The 15,696-nt window shown below is 31.1% G+C and overlaps 1 protein-coding gene across 2 annotated transcripts in view; it reads left to right on the top strand.

Annotated features, from left to right (window-relative positions):
• SEMA3A (semaphorin 3A) overlaps positions 1-15,696 on the top strand; it is a 457,743-nt gene that overhangs the window by 140,648 nt on the left and 301,399 nt on the right. For both annotated transcript variants that reach the window (XM_074340665.1, XM_074340664.1), the window contains exon 2: positions 8,706-8,790. The gene's annotated coding sequence lies outside the window, so the exon portion shown is untranslated. The remainder of the gene's footprint in view (positions 1-8,705; positions 8,791-15,696) is intronic.

Here is a 15,696-nt window from a genome sequence, read left to right as displayed (position 1 = left end):
ACACTGGAGTGGAACAGCAAGATACTTTTAATCAGAAAGAGGAAGAAGTGAAGCACATAGCAGTCGCCGTGTAGATCATAGCAATCTGAAATTAAAATGGGCATGACTCCTTTCTAGTTATGGGGAAAGTTTCCTGATTGGTCCCCAGGTCTGATGCCTGCCAGCCGTTGTTTAGCCTGTTACTCTCCGAGGTTCTTAGCTCTGCCCTCTGGCAGATCTTTCTCAGTATTCTCCTTCTTTGGCATTAGCTGAAGAGAGCATTAGCTGTAGAATATTCTCCCCTACAGGATAAGCAGCTTTCTTAGCCTAATTTTACTGACAATAGACATTTAGGAACCTAAAATTTATTTTAAATCTTGAACACTCACATCCTCTTTCATTCCAGAGTGATGGCTTATTAGGCTGTGCAACATTCTCAAAACATAGTAGGTTTTTTACTTATAGTATTTTATTTTATTCACAGCCCTGCAGGAATAACCACTCCCATGATTTTCTTTCTAAAGTCAGGTCCCTGGAGCTTATTGAGCTTCTAGAAGACTTGTACCGTTTTTGTTTTTTTTAAATTCTACTTTCTCTTAGCCATTCTGTCCAATGGAAAATATTTATTGGCTCCTAACTTATTCAGTGCAGAAATTTTGACAGAGTGAAAGTCACACCCTTGGTTTGCACTTTGCTAAGAGTCTGAGTCGTAATTAGCTTTTGTGACTCAAAACTTTCCCCATTTTTTCCTTTTACTATTTGGAGATAAGAAACAGCTACATCTCTCAATGTTTCAAGGCCCTTAATTTCAAGTCTCTCTGTTCCTGTTAACTGTACTTAAGACTAGCCATTACCAATGGAGGCATGATCATGCCTTGAAGCCACAGCTAATTTAGGACATTTTCTGCTTTCCGAATTATTACAGTTTACAGTTTTACCAAATGTATTTCTGTTGCATTACATGAGTCACCTTCTTTCCACCCTCAATAAAAATTTTCTCACTACCTACTGCTTGACCTTAGAGCTGATATCGTATAATTTAGATTTTTTTTTACTGTAATCCTTTACTTCTAAACACCACATTTTATATCAATCCGCAGAAGCTAAGTTATGCTAAGGTAATTAATAGTGCTAGAATAAGGACTTTTTAAAATATCACTCACTATACAGAGGGTGCCAAAATATGTATACACATTTTAAGAAAGGAAAAAACTATTAAAATTGGTAATACTCAATATATACCAGTAACAAAAGATGAATACAAGTCACGTTTTACTTCTGCAATTACAAGAGGTGCTCAAAGTGGTTACCAGCAGTGTCCAGAAACTTTTGATTATGGCGAACTACTGCTTAAGCAATGTTGACCAAAGTGCCCACTTACATACATTTTTTGGCATCCCTGGTATATGTATACAAAATAATGGGACAGAGCTAAAACTACCACACAGAATTACATATATACATATATATGTAATTACATATATATATATATATATATATATATATACACACACACACACACATATACATATATATGTATAGATATATACACACAAATATATATCTATACATATATATGTATATATATGTATGTGTGTGTATAGATATATACACACAAATATATATCTATACATATATATGTATATATGTGTGTGTACATATATACATATGTATATATATATATGTGTATGTGTGTGTGTATATATATATATATATGGTAATTTTAGCTCTGTCCCATTATTTTGTACCCAGACTTAAAAATTAGCTCATATCCCAGGAAAAAGAGTGATTGGCAGAACCAAACTGTAGTGGCCCCCACAGCTTCTGCTCAGAAATATCCCATGTCACTTCCACTCACATTTTGTTTGCCCAAGCAAGTTATATTGCCAGCCTGGAAGTAAAAGGAGTGGGAAGTATAATCTTCCTAATAAGGAGGAAAATTGTAGGGAAGAGATGTAAATATTTTGATAATAATACAATCTTATACATTTGTTTTACAAGAGACAATGCTTGCAAGTACGTAGAATGTAGTTAAGTGATTAAGACCTGCTGATTATTGACTATAATACATATTAGTTGCTTGAAATTTTTAGATAATCTTTTTTTTTCTAACAGGGCTAATGCTGATGCTGCTTATGAATATTTGACTTGTTGATATTACTAAAACAACAATAACAGCTATCTGCTTTGGTAAAATAGATAAATCATTGGGAAAAAATATACTATCTTGTAATATGCAATGTACAAGTTACATTATATGTCTTTAATTTTTATGTCCCTAATGTTTCCAAGAAATTAAATCACAGATATAAAACAATTTTTTCTTAATTAAAATTTTACCTCTTTATCTAATTACAAAACTACGTAGATTCACTGAGTGAATTCTGAGGGTTTTTTAAAGACATCAGACTATCAAAATGTCTTAAGACAAAGGCCAGGTCTCAAGTGAAATTCAGAAGCTATGGGACACACTTGAAGGGTAGAAAAGTTAAGTGTTGTATTTGTAAGAAAGGTTATCTCTATTGACTCATTATGAACACACTCACTCAACAAACACGTTTTACTTATTAGTTAAGTGTAAATCTGAATATGGTTCCATTTAACTTAAGAAGAAAGACAAAAAAACTGTTTTTTAACAGGTAATTTACAAAATAAAAGTTTATTTTTAAAATGTTTAAAGCACAGAAGAGGACAATCAGTAAGTAATTTGATTTATTTCCAAATGACTATGAATCAATGTTTTGTTTTTGAAGAATTACAAAACAAATAGCTTAAGTGAAAGGACTTGTAGACCTATAATTTCATTCTCACTATAATTTCTACTATTTTAGTCTCAAAATTAGATTCTTTTGAGTTGACCATCATTAGAATTCGAGAGAAAATAAGTATTTTAAAAGTATAGCACAGCTGATATTCTCAAAAATTAAAATAAATAATAATGCACAATTTAATTAGAGTCAAGTGGCCAGTGTGGTCAAAGAGATTGGGTATTTCCTCATCTTCAAAGGAAAAATAAACCCACATTGCAAATAACTTTAGGAGATGTCACAAACATCAGGAGTTTCAAAAATGTTTGTACCAATAATGTTTATAACTATGACTAAGACATAATAAAAAGAGTCAAAACCTTCTAAGGAATCATATCTATTCAGAATAAGGGATTATATGTATTTAAAATAGGTAATCATGTATATTCAGAAGGAAATAACGATTCCAGAAATGTTCTTTTTATTAAGCTGTTGGGTGATTTAAGTTTAACGTTTATCTCATTAAACATAAAAAAGTATGTACAAGTCAGCTAAGGATTCTCCAAGAAGTGTTTATGTGGGTGTGTGTGCCTGTGGGATGTGTAAGCACACATACATGTTCATATGTGTTGTATATAATAATATATATTTTATAAATTGCATATGAATGTAAATGATGTACATATGTTATGAGATATATGTGAATGAAAGTTTACAAGATAGCATTATTAACATATGAGTGAATTCAGGCATTTAAGTTGTATGTGATTATTTCTATACTCGCTTGTAGAATTTGTTTATTTTCTAAGGCAAAAATTGTTTTCAGTATAATGTTTTTTAAAAACCTTTAGGAATGATCTGTTACCATTGGGATAATTTTGTCATTTTATTGAAGTATAAAAAAGATGAAGTTTTAAGTTGCAGGTCTTTATTTTACTCTGCAGATGATTAATGGCAGTTTTAGAAATTACTTACTGAAAGAATAGATTCCATGCAAATATTTTGATCAAATTATATTTATTTTTAGCCTATGTCAAACCAGTATAAGACTGGATGATATGGCCTGTTTTAGGCTTTTGAAGCCTCGTGTGTAAATTCTTTGTTTTTATAGTATTTGAAATATATTAAATCTACCTTTGTCCCACATTAAGCATTTCTTTTTTTTGTTTTAAAAATTTGAAAGTACTTAATAAATTTGTCCTTTCATTTCATCATCACTTTCTAATAATTTTTTTTCTAATAATGCATAGTTGGGGATACTTGCCAAATAATAGATTCTTAACTATAAAAATCTTTCAATTTAATAATAAGGTTGAGAGGTTAAATTTAATAGGCATTCATGTAAATATTTCTTAATTTCTGATTTGCAGAAATATCATGCTCTACAAGACATTTAATTTTTCACAACTAAATATTTTTCTGGACCTGGAAAAGTGTATGTGTATTACCTGGGTAGTTCGTTACAGTGCCTAAAGATAGATCAGCCCCAGATGTGTGTACTCTGAATCTTGAATATGCACCTTTAATCTTCTGTTCATGATTTGGAACCTTGAACATCCATGAAGTCTGATTTCGATTCTTACCTCTATCCTCTATATATATACCGTTATATATAACGGTATATATAACCGTTATCGTATTTATCATATTGTACTGCAATCACTAAAATAGTTGTCTGGCTCTCTCTGTAAAATAAAGGAAAGGAGATGGGAGCATATTTATTCATTTACTCAAATACATATTCATTCATGTACATACATTTACTTAAAATATATACTTATTATATATACTTAAAGGCTACTCTCTGACAGGCATTGTTCTATTCACAGGGGATATAGTGGAGAATAAAAAGCAAGTCCCTGTTTCCCAGAGGTTGTCTTTTAGCTGCATGCCCATTTTAATTTTGTACCTAAAATATTATCTGACATATTGGATATGTTTGATACATATTTCTAAATTTATTAATAAATAATATGTGGAAATTTATAATTAAACATGAGACTGTTTGAAGCTACCTAAATTTTCACACTTTAGTAAAATTTAAATAATCAGCACAGCACATATCTTCAAGTCATTTGAAATATAATACATCTACTAATTCCAATCAAAATCACTTGAAATTTTGCATCATAAATTAAACTTCAATTGATTAGTGTTTAATTTATTCATACCCATTTCCCAAATTACCTCATCTTCCCATTCTCTCATGAGAAACAGAGAAAAGGACAGATGGGGAGGAATGGGGGAAAACAGGGCAGAGAGAAGAGAGAGAGAGATTGATTTTAAATTTGTAATGAAATTTTCTAGAAGTATTAATGACAGTTTTAAGTCTTTCTAATGAATTTGCTATGTTATTTTTTAAAGAAAATGACCAGTGTAAGTTTTAATTCATCTAACTCCTAATAAATCATTGCTTAATGAAAACAGGTACAGCAGAGAGTAGAATTTTATATTTCTTCTTAGTACATCCCAGTAAGAACTAGCAGATTTGTCAAAGTCACAACTCCTTTAGAGTTTCCAAGAGAATAGTAGGATCAAAGAAAAGAAATAGATAAAGAACTACAATTCATCTGCAATAGGACTTTCTCATTTAAGTTTCATTGCTTACTATCATTTTAGAACAGTTAAAAGTATGCTGGTGAGGAATCATTATCTGACACTAATGGAACCTCTTTCGACAGATTTTTTTGTTGTTGAAAAATTGTATGGTGTGAATTGAAAAAAAGAGCTGTCAGGTTGGATCAGATATTTCGTATCTGCAGGTGCCTACTTGGCACATATAATCTTCCCAAAGATGGGAGTAAAAAATCGTGTGCCAGAATATTTTCTACATTATCAGAGAAGATGCATATTTTCATTTGCTCAAACAAGTAGATTTTAATTGTAGTTGTAACCATTGAATTAAAAAAATATATTCCATGTGTTAGAATAAATTGTTTTGACCAACATGATGGTGCCATGTAGTCAGATAAGTAAAGTTGTGAAATTTCCATTGTGTAAGTAAGCTCTTTTAATCATATTATCCATAGCCATTTGCTGTTTGTTTGTTTTTCACAATATTTTCATTTGACCAATGTACTCTTGTCAACTAGGAAGTTATGCTCATGGCATAGATTTTACCAATGTTTGTAGTACATTTGTTCATCAGTTCTAATTTGTATATAGTAACAATCATATTTTGCCTTTCCATCTTCCTCCCATCACTCCTCTCTCACTCATTACTCACTGACTATATTGCTATTTCTGGAACAATCTATGCATGATCTTGCCTTGGAGCTTGTATTTATTGCTCCTTTGGTCTTGAATATTCTTTCCCATGATATCCAAATGGTTTCTTTCTTCAGAGATCAGGTAAAATGTCCCCAACTCAGAAAGAACTTCCCTGACCATTACAAGCAAATTATTACCCAGCCACCTTCTATCCTTTTATTTTATAGCATTTACCATTGCTTGACCTTATCTTACAAATTTGTATATGATTTGTTTTATTGTTTGTATAAAGTTCAAATACCCTAAAGCCAGGCACTTCAATTACTTGTCACTGCTGCCTAAAATAGTTCCTGGTACATAGTAACTTATAAACATTTACTGAATTAATAATAAGTATCTACATCAGGTATGAACAATCAGACCAGTGAAAGTTTATGAAGCTCTTTATGACATAATTAGAACACTCATAATATCAGAATGAGAAAAAATTCAAATATATAAAAAATGGAGGCCCTTAGGTTTGGAACAACGCTTCCCTTTCTTGAGGTTTCCTGTAGTGGAAGTCAAGAGGAAATCAGAATGCTGAAGTATTCTGATAACTCCTCTGAAGGCCCTTAGGTCTACATATGCAGAAGATTTAGAAACATTCCAGGAGTGAGGCCACCATCAGCAGGGCTCATGAGATTGGAAATGCGCTTAGTGTGAATTGACCTATAGACTGGCTATAGGATGCCTCTGGTAAGACAAAAGGAAGCTCACACACGGAGTACGTTCCTCATCTACAGGCCACCGCTGATGGAGGGAAAACAAACAAACAAACAAACAGCCCACATGTTAGCCTACAGGTATCCATCAGAAGTCAAGAGGAATTCACACATCCTTTGCTGGGTCAGAGAGCAGTATCATCAAGAGTCTAGTGGATATCCTGAACCCCTAAACACTCCAGACGGGACCTTACATTATGTCTCTGGAAAAATCAGAATTGGACTCATCATGCTCACTTCCTCATTTTATGTCAAGGACCAAAAAAAGTACCCAGAACTTCGAGGTCATTCCTGATTCTTACATTTCCAAATGTCATCCTCTAATTCTCTCTGTCTCCTGACACCCTTTCACAATGTTGTGGAACTCACCAGCAAAGCCCCTTCATTTTCAACCACTTCATGTATTTTCCGATTGTCTTCTCTCTGAATGAAGCCTGGTTGTTCTCTGTTGGTCCTACTTCTTGTGCTAGCTTTCAAGAGATGGCTATTCCCTACCGCACCACTTGAATCACTAAGATTGGAGATGGGCAGGGCAATGTTCTCTTTGCTCTTCAATGCCACTTACAAAGCAGTTTCCTTCCTTCTTCCTAAAATCCTCCTAGCTATGATTTCATGGCATTAGTAAATAACACCTGTTATTCCTCTTTATAGAAGTATTCCACCAATTTCTAGTCACTTCCCCTCTTCCATTAAGATTTTAGTTTTAGCTTATTATTGCTCTTTCCAACTCCATTCTTGTATTGTAATATAGTAATGTCAATATCCCATGTAGATGAGTCTTCAAAAACATTAGTCTCTAAGTTACTTGACTCCTATCCCACAGAAGATCTTGTTTTCCACCTTGTAACTGCCGTAAAATGATTTCACCATCTTGTGATGTATGCATCCAAGGAATATTGAATGTGTCATTGACTGGAGTTCAATGTTTGCATATATGCTTGGGGTAATAGATTATCTGTTTATTTACCTATGCACCTAGCATAAATGTTTTGCTTAAATCAATTATTTAAGTTATCTCTAATCCTTTACATAGTAAGGGATCCAACAAAGGCATATTGTATAAATGCATATAGGATAATATAGTCTACATTTCTCAAAGATATTGTAATATGTAATAGCCTATATTTCTCAAAAATGTCAGTAAAAATAGGGTTAGAAATATGAGAGAAATGCTAGTTCAGAATCTGTATTACTCTATTTTTATTGACTTGAATAAGATTCATATTATTTAATAAGGTTAATGCTTAGCTAATGAATCTCCAAGGCATACTTTATTTTTGTTTTCACCTAAATTTTTTTCCCATATGAGATAATATTAAATCTTTGGCCTAGATCTGAGTTGTCTTTATTTTGTTTTCTGAATTATTTTAACTATGTATTCAAATATGAAATAGTGTATAATTAATGTTACAAAGCATCTATTTTAGTAAAACAAAAATATTCAAAGCATGATTTTGATTTTGTATTTGAAAAGATTCAGGTATTCAAAATTTCTATTTACTTTTCACTTATGGTATATTTTATTTACTCAGGAGAAGTAAAAAAAAAAGCTTTTGTGAAAGTGAAATCCAGTTACTTGCTAGCAGTGCCATGAAATTACTGCTTAGCTGGGTTGTCAGTGTGAGCCTTTCATCATCAGTAGTGAAAAATGTTAATGACATCATAGCATTATGGACAAATCAATAGAGCGTGTTAGAGTTTCAACTAATTCTTAAATAAATCAGTTATTCTTTAGCAGAGTCAGAGCCTAAATAATGAATTATTTCAAAGTTCCTCAAATCCAATTAGTGATTACCAACTGTAATTTGTTTGAAGGAGCCAGAGTGAAATGCTTGTCAATTCAGTGTCTGCCTCCCTTAATACCTTTTTCCTTCCTGCACTACAGTTTTCTTAAGCAAGGTATTGAGGTTGTTGGAAGTAGTTAATTTAGTGGAGTACCTATTAATCGATTGCTAACTCTTTGATTTATATTGAATTCTAAAAAGGAACTTGTTTATATTTATAGGGTACTTAAAGTGTCCAGGTACTTAAAATAACCAGCTGGATTGAACAAATGTACCTCAGAAATTAAGAAATTTTCCTGGAAGAAGGTAAGAGATTTTAATATATGCATGTGTTTGCATGTTAATAAGTTTTGTTGGAAATGTTGATATACTAGTTCCTTTCTTTGGCATATAATTTAGAAGATGATTTTAAAAATTAAGCGTACTTTAGGTTTTCACTTATATAGTCTTCTATTCTGTGGAATGATTCAGAAAATGGGAGGGCTACAACATTTAAAAAAAAAAAAAAGTTTGTAGGAGAACCACATTGCCACTTCAAAATATCAAGCTGTGGATTGATACCATTTTGATTTTTTTTTCAATCTTTATACTTAGTAATTAAACTGTTTTTGCCATGTTCCCCAGGAACCACAGAGCAGAGGTAGTTAGTGTGTGGGCAGATTGCCATCCATAAAGATTCTTTGGCTAGCCTGCCCCTTCTACATTTCCTGGACCACATATGGTTACTATCAACTAGAATCTATTCAAAGGCTTGAGTGCCAAGCACAGAGGGAGGAGTCAGTTTTTAATGTGTTATGCTATCTTAATTTTGACCTGAGATGTAAGACTGAAATATTACCCTTAAAGTAGAATACAGTTAGGTAATTTAAATCCATACATATTATTTTTAAATCCTCTTTAACTATAACCGTTCCTTGAGATTTATTTCATTGAAAAATGTAGGAAGAAAATTTAGCAACATTGAGCCTGCCGTTCCACTGTGCAATATATGTATGTATATATATATATATATATATATATATATATATATATATATATATGACAAAATTCTTATTAGAGGGAATGAAGAAAGGAATCAACACATATACTTAAAGATCTATGAGTAGCATATGGTACTGGTAAGAAATAAAACTGAATTACTGTTGTTTTTTTTCCCTTTCATGAGTCTTTGAGTAGAATAACATTTATTTATCAATTTGATTTTGATTTTGATTTTAGTAAAACAAAAGAATTCCCAATTTTATTGAGTCCTTTAGATTTAATTAGATAGTTATTTCTATTTAACTGAATAAATACATTTTTGTGTAGGTTTTTCATATTTAGTATCAAGGAAAAAAAATTTTTAATGAAAACTGTATTATAATTGATACATGGAAACATCATTTACAGATGCAAGACATTTGCCACATAAAGTGAAAATCCACTAATTTGAGATGTACATTGAAACTGTTAAAGTTAATATCGAGTATGGATTTTTAATTTTTTACAGTGCTATATTTTGTATTTTTAGTATTGTTAAGACAACAAAGACTTCAAAATGACTTTTGTATTGCTAGTTCTCTAATACATACATAAACATATATACATACATACAAACGTGTATGTATATATATATATATATATAATGAATACATGTATGTATATATGGTGAATATATGTGTGTGTATATGTATACATATACATATATATATATATATATATATATATATATATATATATATGGTGAATATATATCTATATTCATTATTAGGCTAGATTAATTTCTAACTTCCAAAGTACTATTTCCTGGATACCATTTTTCATTAGTACATCATACACACAAATACTAAACCTTTGCTTTCTTTTTCAGCAATAAGAACTTTCTGATTTTCCAATGATAATTGCCTCATTGGGCATTGATAAAGGAAGAAAGTTTCACAGAGTAAATTTCATAGGTACTAATTAAAGAGTGTTCCAAATTTATGAAGGCCACAGTCATACCAAAACTTGGTTCCAATGTCATTACCATCTTTGTCTTTTAATATATACTTGAAGACCAAGCCAGTTTTTCAAAATTAATTTTAAAAAACTTAAACAGTCCATTTGGATGTCTTAAATTACTGAATACAATCAACAATGTATACATTGAATTGAAATGGGATAGTGAATACTGTTAAACTACTGAATATTTATAAAAGTCAGAGTACCAAATTTGATTAAAATCTGATGAAATTTTTTCCAGATATTGTATCTAATAGAACTATTTGCAGAATTGAACTCAAGATTCTAGGCTTGGAATGACACAAATACAATCTGGGATAGATAAATACCAGTTTGTTGGAAAATTGGGAGCCTTGAGACCTTATTTTTATCAATGTTTATTTCTGTGACAAGGTTACTCTATATCTTAATTTCTCCCCTTTTTTAACAGAAGTAAACTGAAGATTAATTATTGGCGTGTCAAATGTATTATGACATATTTAATATAAGTAATTATTTATATGAGTAAACAAACAATATATTTTGCTTCTCCTGATAATTTTATTGTTTATTGGCTTATTTGCTTAGGGGAAGCTAATAGAAAAAGAACTGACATTTTTTCTTGCTTAATCTGAGAATAGTTCTGCAATTATTGGCTATTCTCTAGATGCTACTCAATATATATTTGATTCTAAACAAATTTTAGATTAAATATATACTAATACCTTACTAGAAAGCTCATGACAAAGATTTCAAGGATTCATTCTTTTAAAAAAAGGCACTAAAAGGAAACTATAGTTACGAAAATGATATACTGATTTTGGAAGAGAGGAGGATAGGATAAAATTCCATATTAACTAGAAAGGAAAATTGAGAATGTGTGGATGAGAAGGAAGAAGATACAAATAAGAATGCTAAGGAGGACAAGAGTAGTACCTATAATTTGTTATTCCACTTGAGGTTCATTCTTCTATGAGTATTGAATTTTGGTCTGTTCTGTAGGGAAATACTTCATATACTAGAATTAAATTATACTCTTGACTCACATAGTTTTTGATTTTCAAACTGAATCACTGTGTAACCTTAAGAAAATTATTTTGCTTTCTTTAATTTTCTCATTTATACATTGGTACTAGTGATACCTAATTTTAGTTGTTTACAATTTTTATGTATTTTGAAATGTTTTATGATTTTTAATTGAATTTTGAAATACACAATATAACAGGTTTCTCTTCCTTTGAATAATTTTAAACTACTATTTATTTATTTTATTTTTCAAAGTGTTCTACTTTTTTCATTGTTGTTTGTCTTATTTTTTTGTTTTAGACTGTATGCTTTTTAACATGAAAAATGTTTTTTTTTCTTCTTTATATCTGCCCCCACCTGCCAGTTTAAGGGACAGACAATATTTATTTAATGAGTGACTGAAAGAAAGAATAAGAACTTTTTATATTTATATCTATATCTATATCTACATCTGTATCTGTATCTGTTTCTATATCTATCATCTATCTACCTAGATATGTTGCTTGTGAATTGAGTTAAAATAGTTAAAACATTTAAAATTTTCTAAGGATGTCAATATTTAAGAAACAAAGATTTTTTTAAAAAAATAAAAAGTCCTTTTGATAAAATATGTTCGCCTATTTCTTGGCTGTTATTTAATTTTGATTTTAAATAGGCTATTTGAGCTTGTACCATATTGATATTCCAATCTGTTTTGTAACCACTTCTAAGATTTCAAGGACTTTAAATATATTTTCCTTATCAGAGAATTCTGTAGATATTTTTAAAAGAAAGCGAGAAAAGGTAGAGAGTTCAAGTATGCTAAGAAAATTATGTGGGAACTGAGCGCACAGTCAGCTTTAGTAACAAGAAACACTTCGTGACCTGGGCAACTAGCACGCTCCCACATCATGGGCTTGATCAGACATCCCTGCTCACCGGGTCAGCAAGGGTGCTTAGAGGAGGTGTGGTTTGGCCCCAGAGAGAAACTAACACATTCTGAACCTCCTCTACACCCAATGAGCGGGGGATCGGAAGGGCCCAATGTAAGAGAAGAATGTTACCTACCTCTGTAAAGCTTCACTGTTTGCATGTTTACACGCATCCTACCAGAGATTCAGACTGAATCATTTATTTTTCGGACTAGTAAGTCCTTGTTTTCTCACAGTTTTTTTTTTTTTTTTCCTATCTTTTATAATCTGGGCTAAATGTGTTTAGGTTCACAAAATTCTGAGCCTGCAGGGAGGGATTTAAGAGATCATTCCATTGTTTACATAAGGAAACAAAGGAGAAGATAAGTAAGTTGCAGAGACCCAACCCCAAACTCTAATTCTAGAATTATTTCCTTTATATTATCTATCTTACTCCGAAGATGCTCCTTTTTCTGGACGTTCTTTCCTATTTATTTTAGAATTATCTGTTGAGAATTTCCATTATTTGTCATCATTGTCTTCGAGTGCAATTTATATGTGTATAGACAAAATAAAGAGGTGACATACTCTTCTTTCACAAAAGAAAGACTGTCAGTGGATAAAAATAAACAAGTAAGAAATGTTGCATAGTAAGAGAAACACACACAAAGTACACAACTTCAGGGAACAACCTTGTTCAAGGAATAACATTTTATGGCTGGCTAAATATTTGTTGATATATATGCAAAAGGCAAAACATTACACATAGCTTTTATCTTTGTTCATTCCTTGAGATGTATACGGTTTCTTTGGACGAAGCCTCTCTATGTATTTATTTTTCCTTACTAACTTTAAGGATGATTTAAGTAATATAAACTGCATCTATTTTAAAGGACTTAATTCTAATTCTGAGTTTTGACAGTGGTGTATACCCATGAAATTACCACCACAGGCAAGACACAAATTCTGGCATGTAAAATATATGTGTATATATATATATATATATATATATATATATATATATATATATATATATATACACACACACACATGTATATACATATACACACATAATATATACATACAATATATACATACAATATATACATACATATATACATACATATACATATATATGGTGCCAAAAAATGTATACACATTTTAAGAAAGGAAAAAATTGAATTCATTGTAACACTTAATATATACCAATAACAAAAGATGAATAAAAGTCATGTTTGACTTCTGCAGTTACAACAGGTGCTCACAGTGGCTACCATCAGTGTCCAGACGCTTCTGATTACAGCAAACTACTGCTTGAGCTACATTGAGCAAAGTGTCCACTTATATACATTTTTTTAGCACCCCCAGTATATATATTCTAAAACTTTGGCTTAAGTATCTATCAGAGGGTACAATTACAAATGTGTTTACTTACTAGTTGAATTGTTTTACCAAAGAAAGCAAAGTTAGAGCAGGAAGAATTTTTTAGAAATCATTCTGTGCAATTAACTTAAGTGTAAGAATGAAAGAAATGAAGAGAGAGGAGCAACATGATTTGTCCCAAAATAAACACAGTAACTAGAAAGCCTAAGTATAGAAATGAAAAATTTTGAAAGCTGTAAAGACTTTCTACTGCAAACATGTGGACTTCATTTTAGTTATTTTCCGCCTTAAAAAGTGAATTCATTTGAAGGGTTTTGCCTCCAGCAAAAGATAAATTATAGTAGTCACATTTTGTGAATGAAGGAAATCTTCACTTACACAGCCTGATGACTTAGTTTAAGAATATCCAACAAAAATTTAAAAAAAATAACTAATGTCACTCATTTAACAATAAAATTATATTATAAGCATTTTGATTACTATGTATTTAATGATCAAGAGATCATTAAGTAAGAAAAATAAAAAAAATAACATTCATAAATATATATTATACAAAGGTTCTACAGAAAGCAGTGAGAAGGGCTCCTAGCATTATACACTCACAGATTTAAACTTGAAGCTGAACTATTCTTAGCTCCAAGGAGGAATTGTGAAGGTAGGGAAAAGGGTTTCAAGATTAAGCAACAAAAAATTGTAATGTCAGACAGAGAAAGACAAATGCTGTATGATCTTATGTATGGAATCTAAAAAAGCTACACGCACAGAAGCAGAGTGGAATGGTGGTTACCTAGGAAGAAAGGTGGGGGAAGTAGATTTTGCTTACAGGGTTCAAACTTCCTGTTATGAGTAACTTCTGGGGATCTAATGTACAGCATGGTAACTATAGTTAACAATACTGTATTTAAAAGTTGCTAAGAGAATAGATCTTAAATGTTCTCATTACACACACACACAAGTGGTAATGATGTGAGGTAATGGATGTGTCAACTAACCTTATTGTGGTAATCATTTCACAATACTAAATACACATATCAAGCCTTTAGGTTGTACACCTTAAACTTACACAATGTTTTACATCAATTATAGATCAATAAAGCTGTAAAAAAATATTGAGCAGCCAATTAATTCAGAGATATTTTCTGAGCAACTTTCTGTTGGGGATGCATGAATATTAGATATGATTCCGTCCCTCAAGTATCAGGCAATTTAATTGAAATGTATTTTTCTTACCATTTTAAGAGTTCAACATTCATTTCTGGTATATTTAGAGTATACCAGGTATTATGATAAATTATTCGTAAAATAGAATAAAAATATATGTCCTACAACCAAAAGAATGTCATCATGGAAGCAATATAGTAAAATTTTCAATAAAATATGTTAAGTGCTAAGATGGCAGAGTGCCTACTTCTCAGTTTTTACTTAGCCTTCATATATAACTCCCATAAGAAAAACACAGGAATTTAATTTATTTAATTATGGTGATAAACATAGACAAAAAAAAAAAAGAAAGGAAAAAAAAAAGAAAAAACTAACATAAAGCTGGCCAAAGCATATAAATAGGGAATTACAGCAAACCAAGCTATAATGTGCAGCAAACATATGAAAGGATGCTAAAGCTTACTAATGGGGAACTGCCACTTTCAGCAGTAACAAGATACCACTTTTCTTCCATCAGGTTTGTGAAAATTAAAAACAGGAAAGCTAGTCAATGTTTTCTAGGGTGCCAGGAAGTAGTCACACCTCTTGCTGGAGGGAATACAAATGGCCATGAATTCATGAAAACTAATGAAGAAATATGTAGTACTAAAATAAAAATGTATACATTTAAATAAAATAACAACTAACAAATAACTAAGACAAACAAACAATGACAAAAGTAAATAACCTCCCCCAGGAGTATCCAAAATGTTCACCACCATGGAAGAGTTAAGTAATGTGATTTTAATTCATA

The sequence above is a fragment of the Rhinolophus sinicus genome, linkage group LG09 (genome assembly GCF_036562045.2).
Source record: "Rhinolophus sinicus isolate RSC01 linkage group LG09, ASM3656204v1, whole genome shotgun sequence".
Classification (NCBI taxonomy): domain Eukaryota; kingdom Metazoa; phylum Chordata; class Mammalia; order Chiroptera; family Rhinolophidae; genus Rhinolophus; species Rhinolophus sinicus.
The sequence above is the reverse complement of the archived record's forward strand: the minus strand, read 5'-3'. Positions and strand labels throughout refer to the sequence as shown.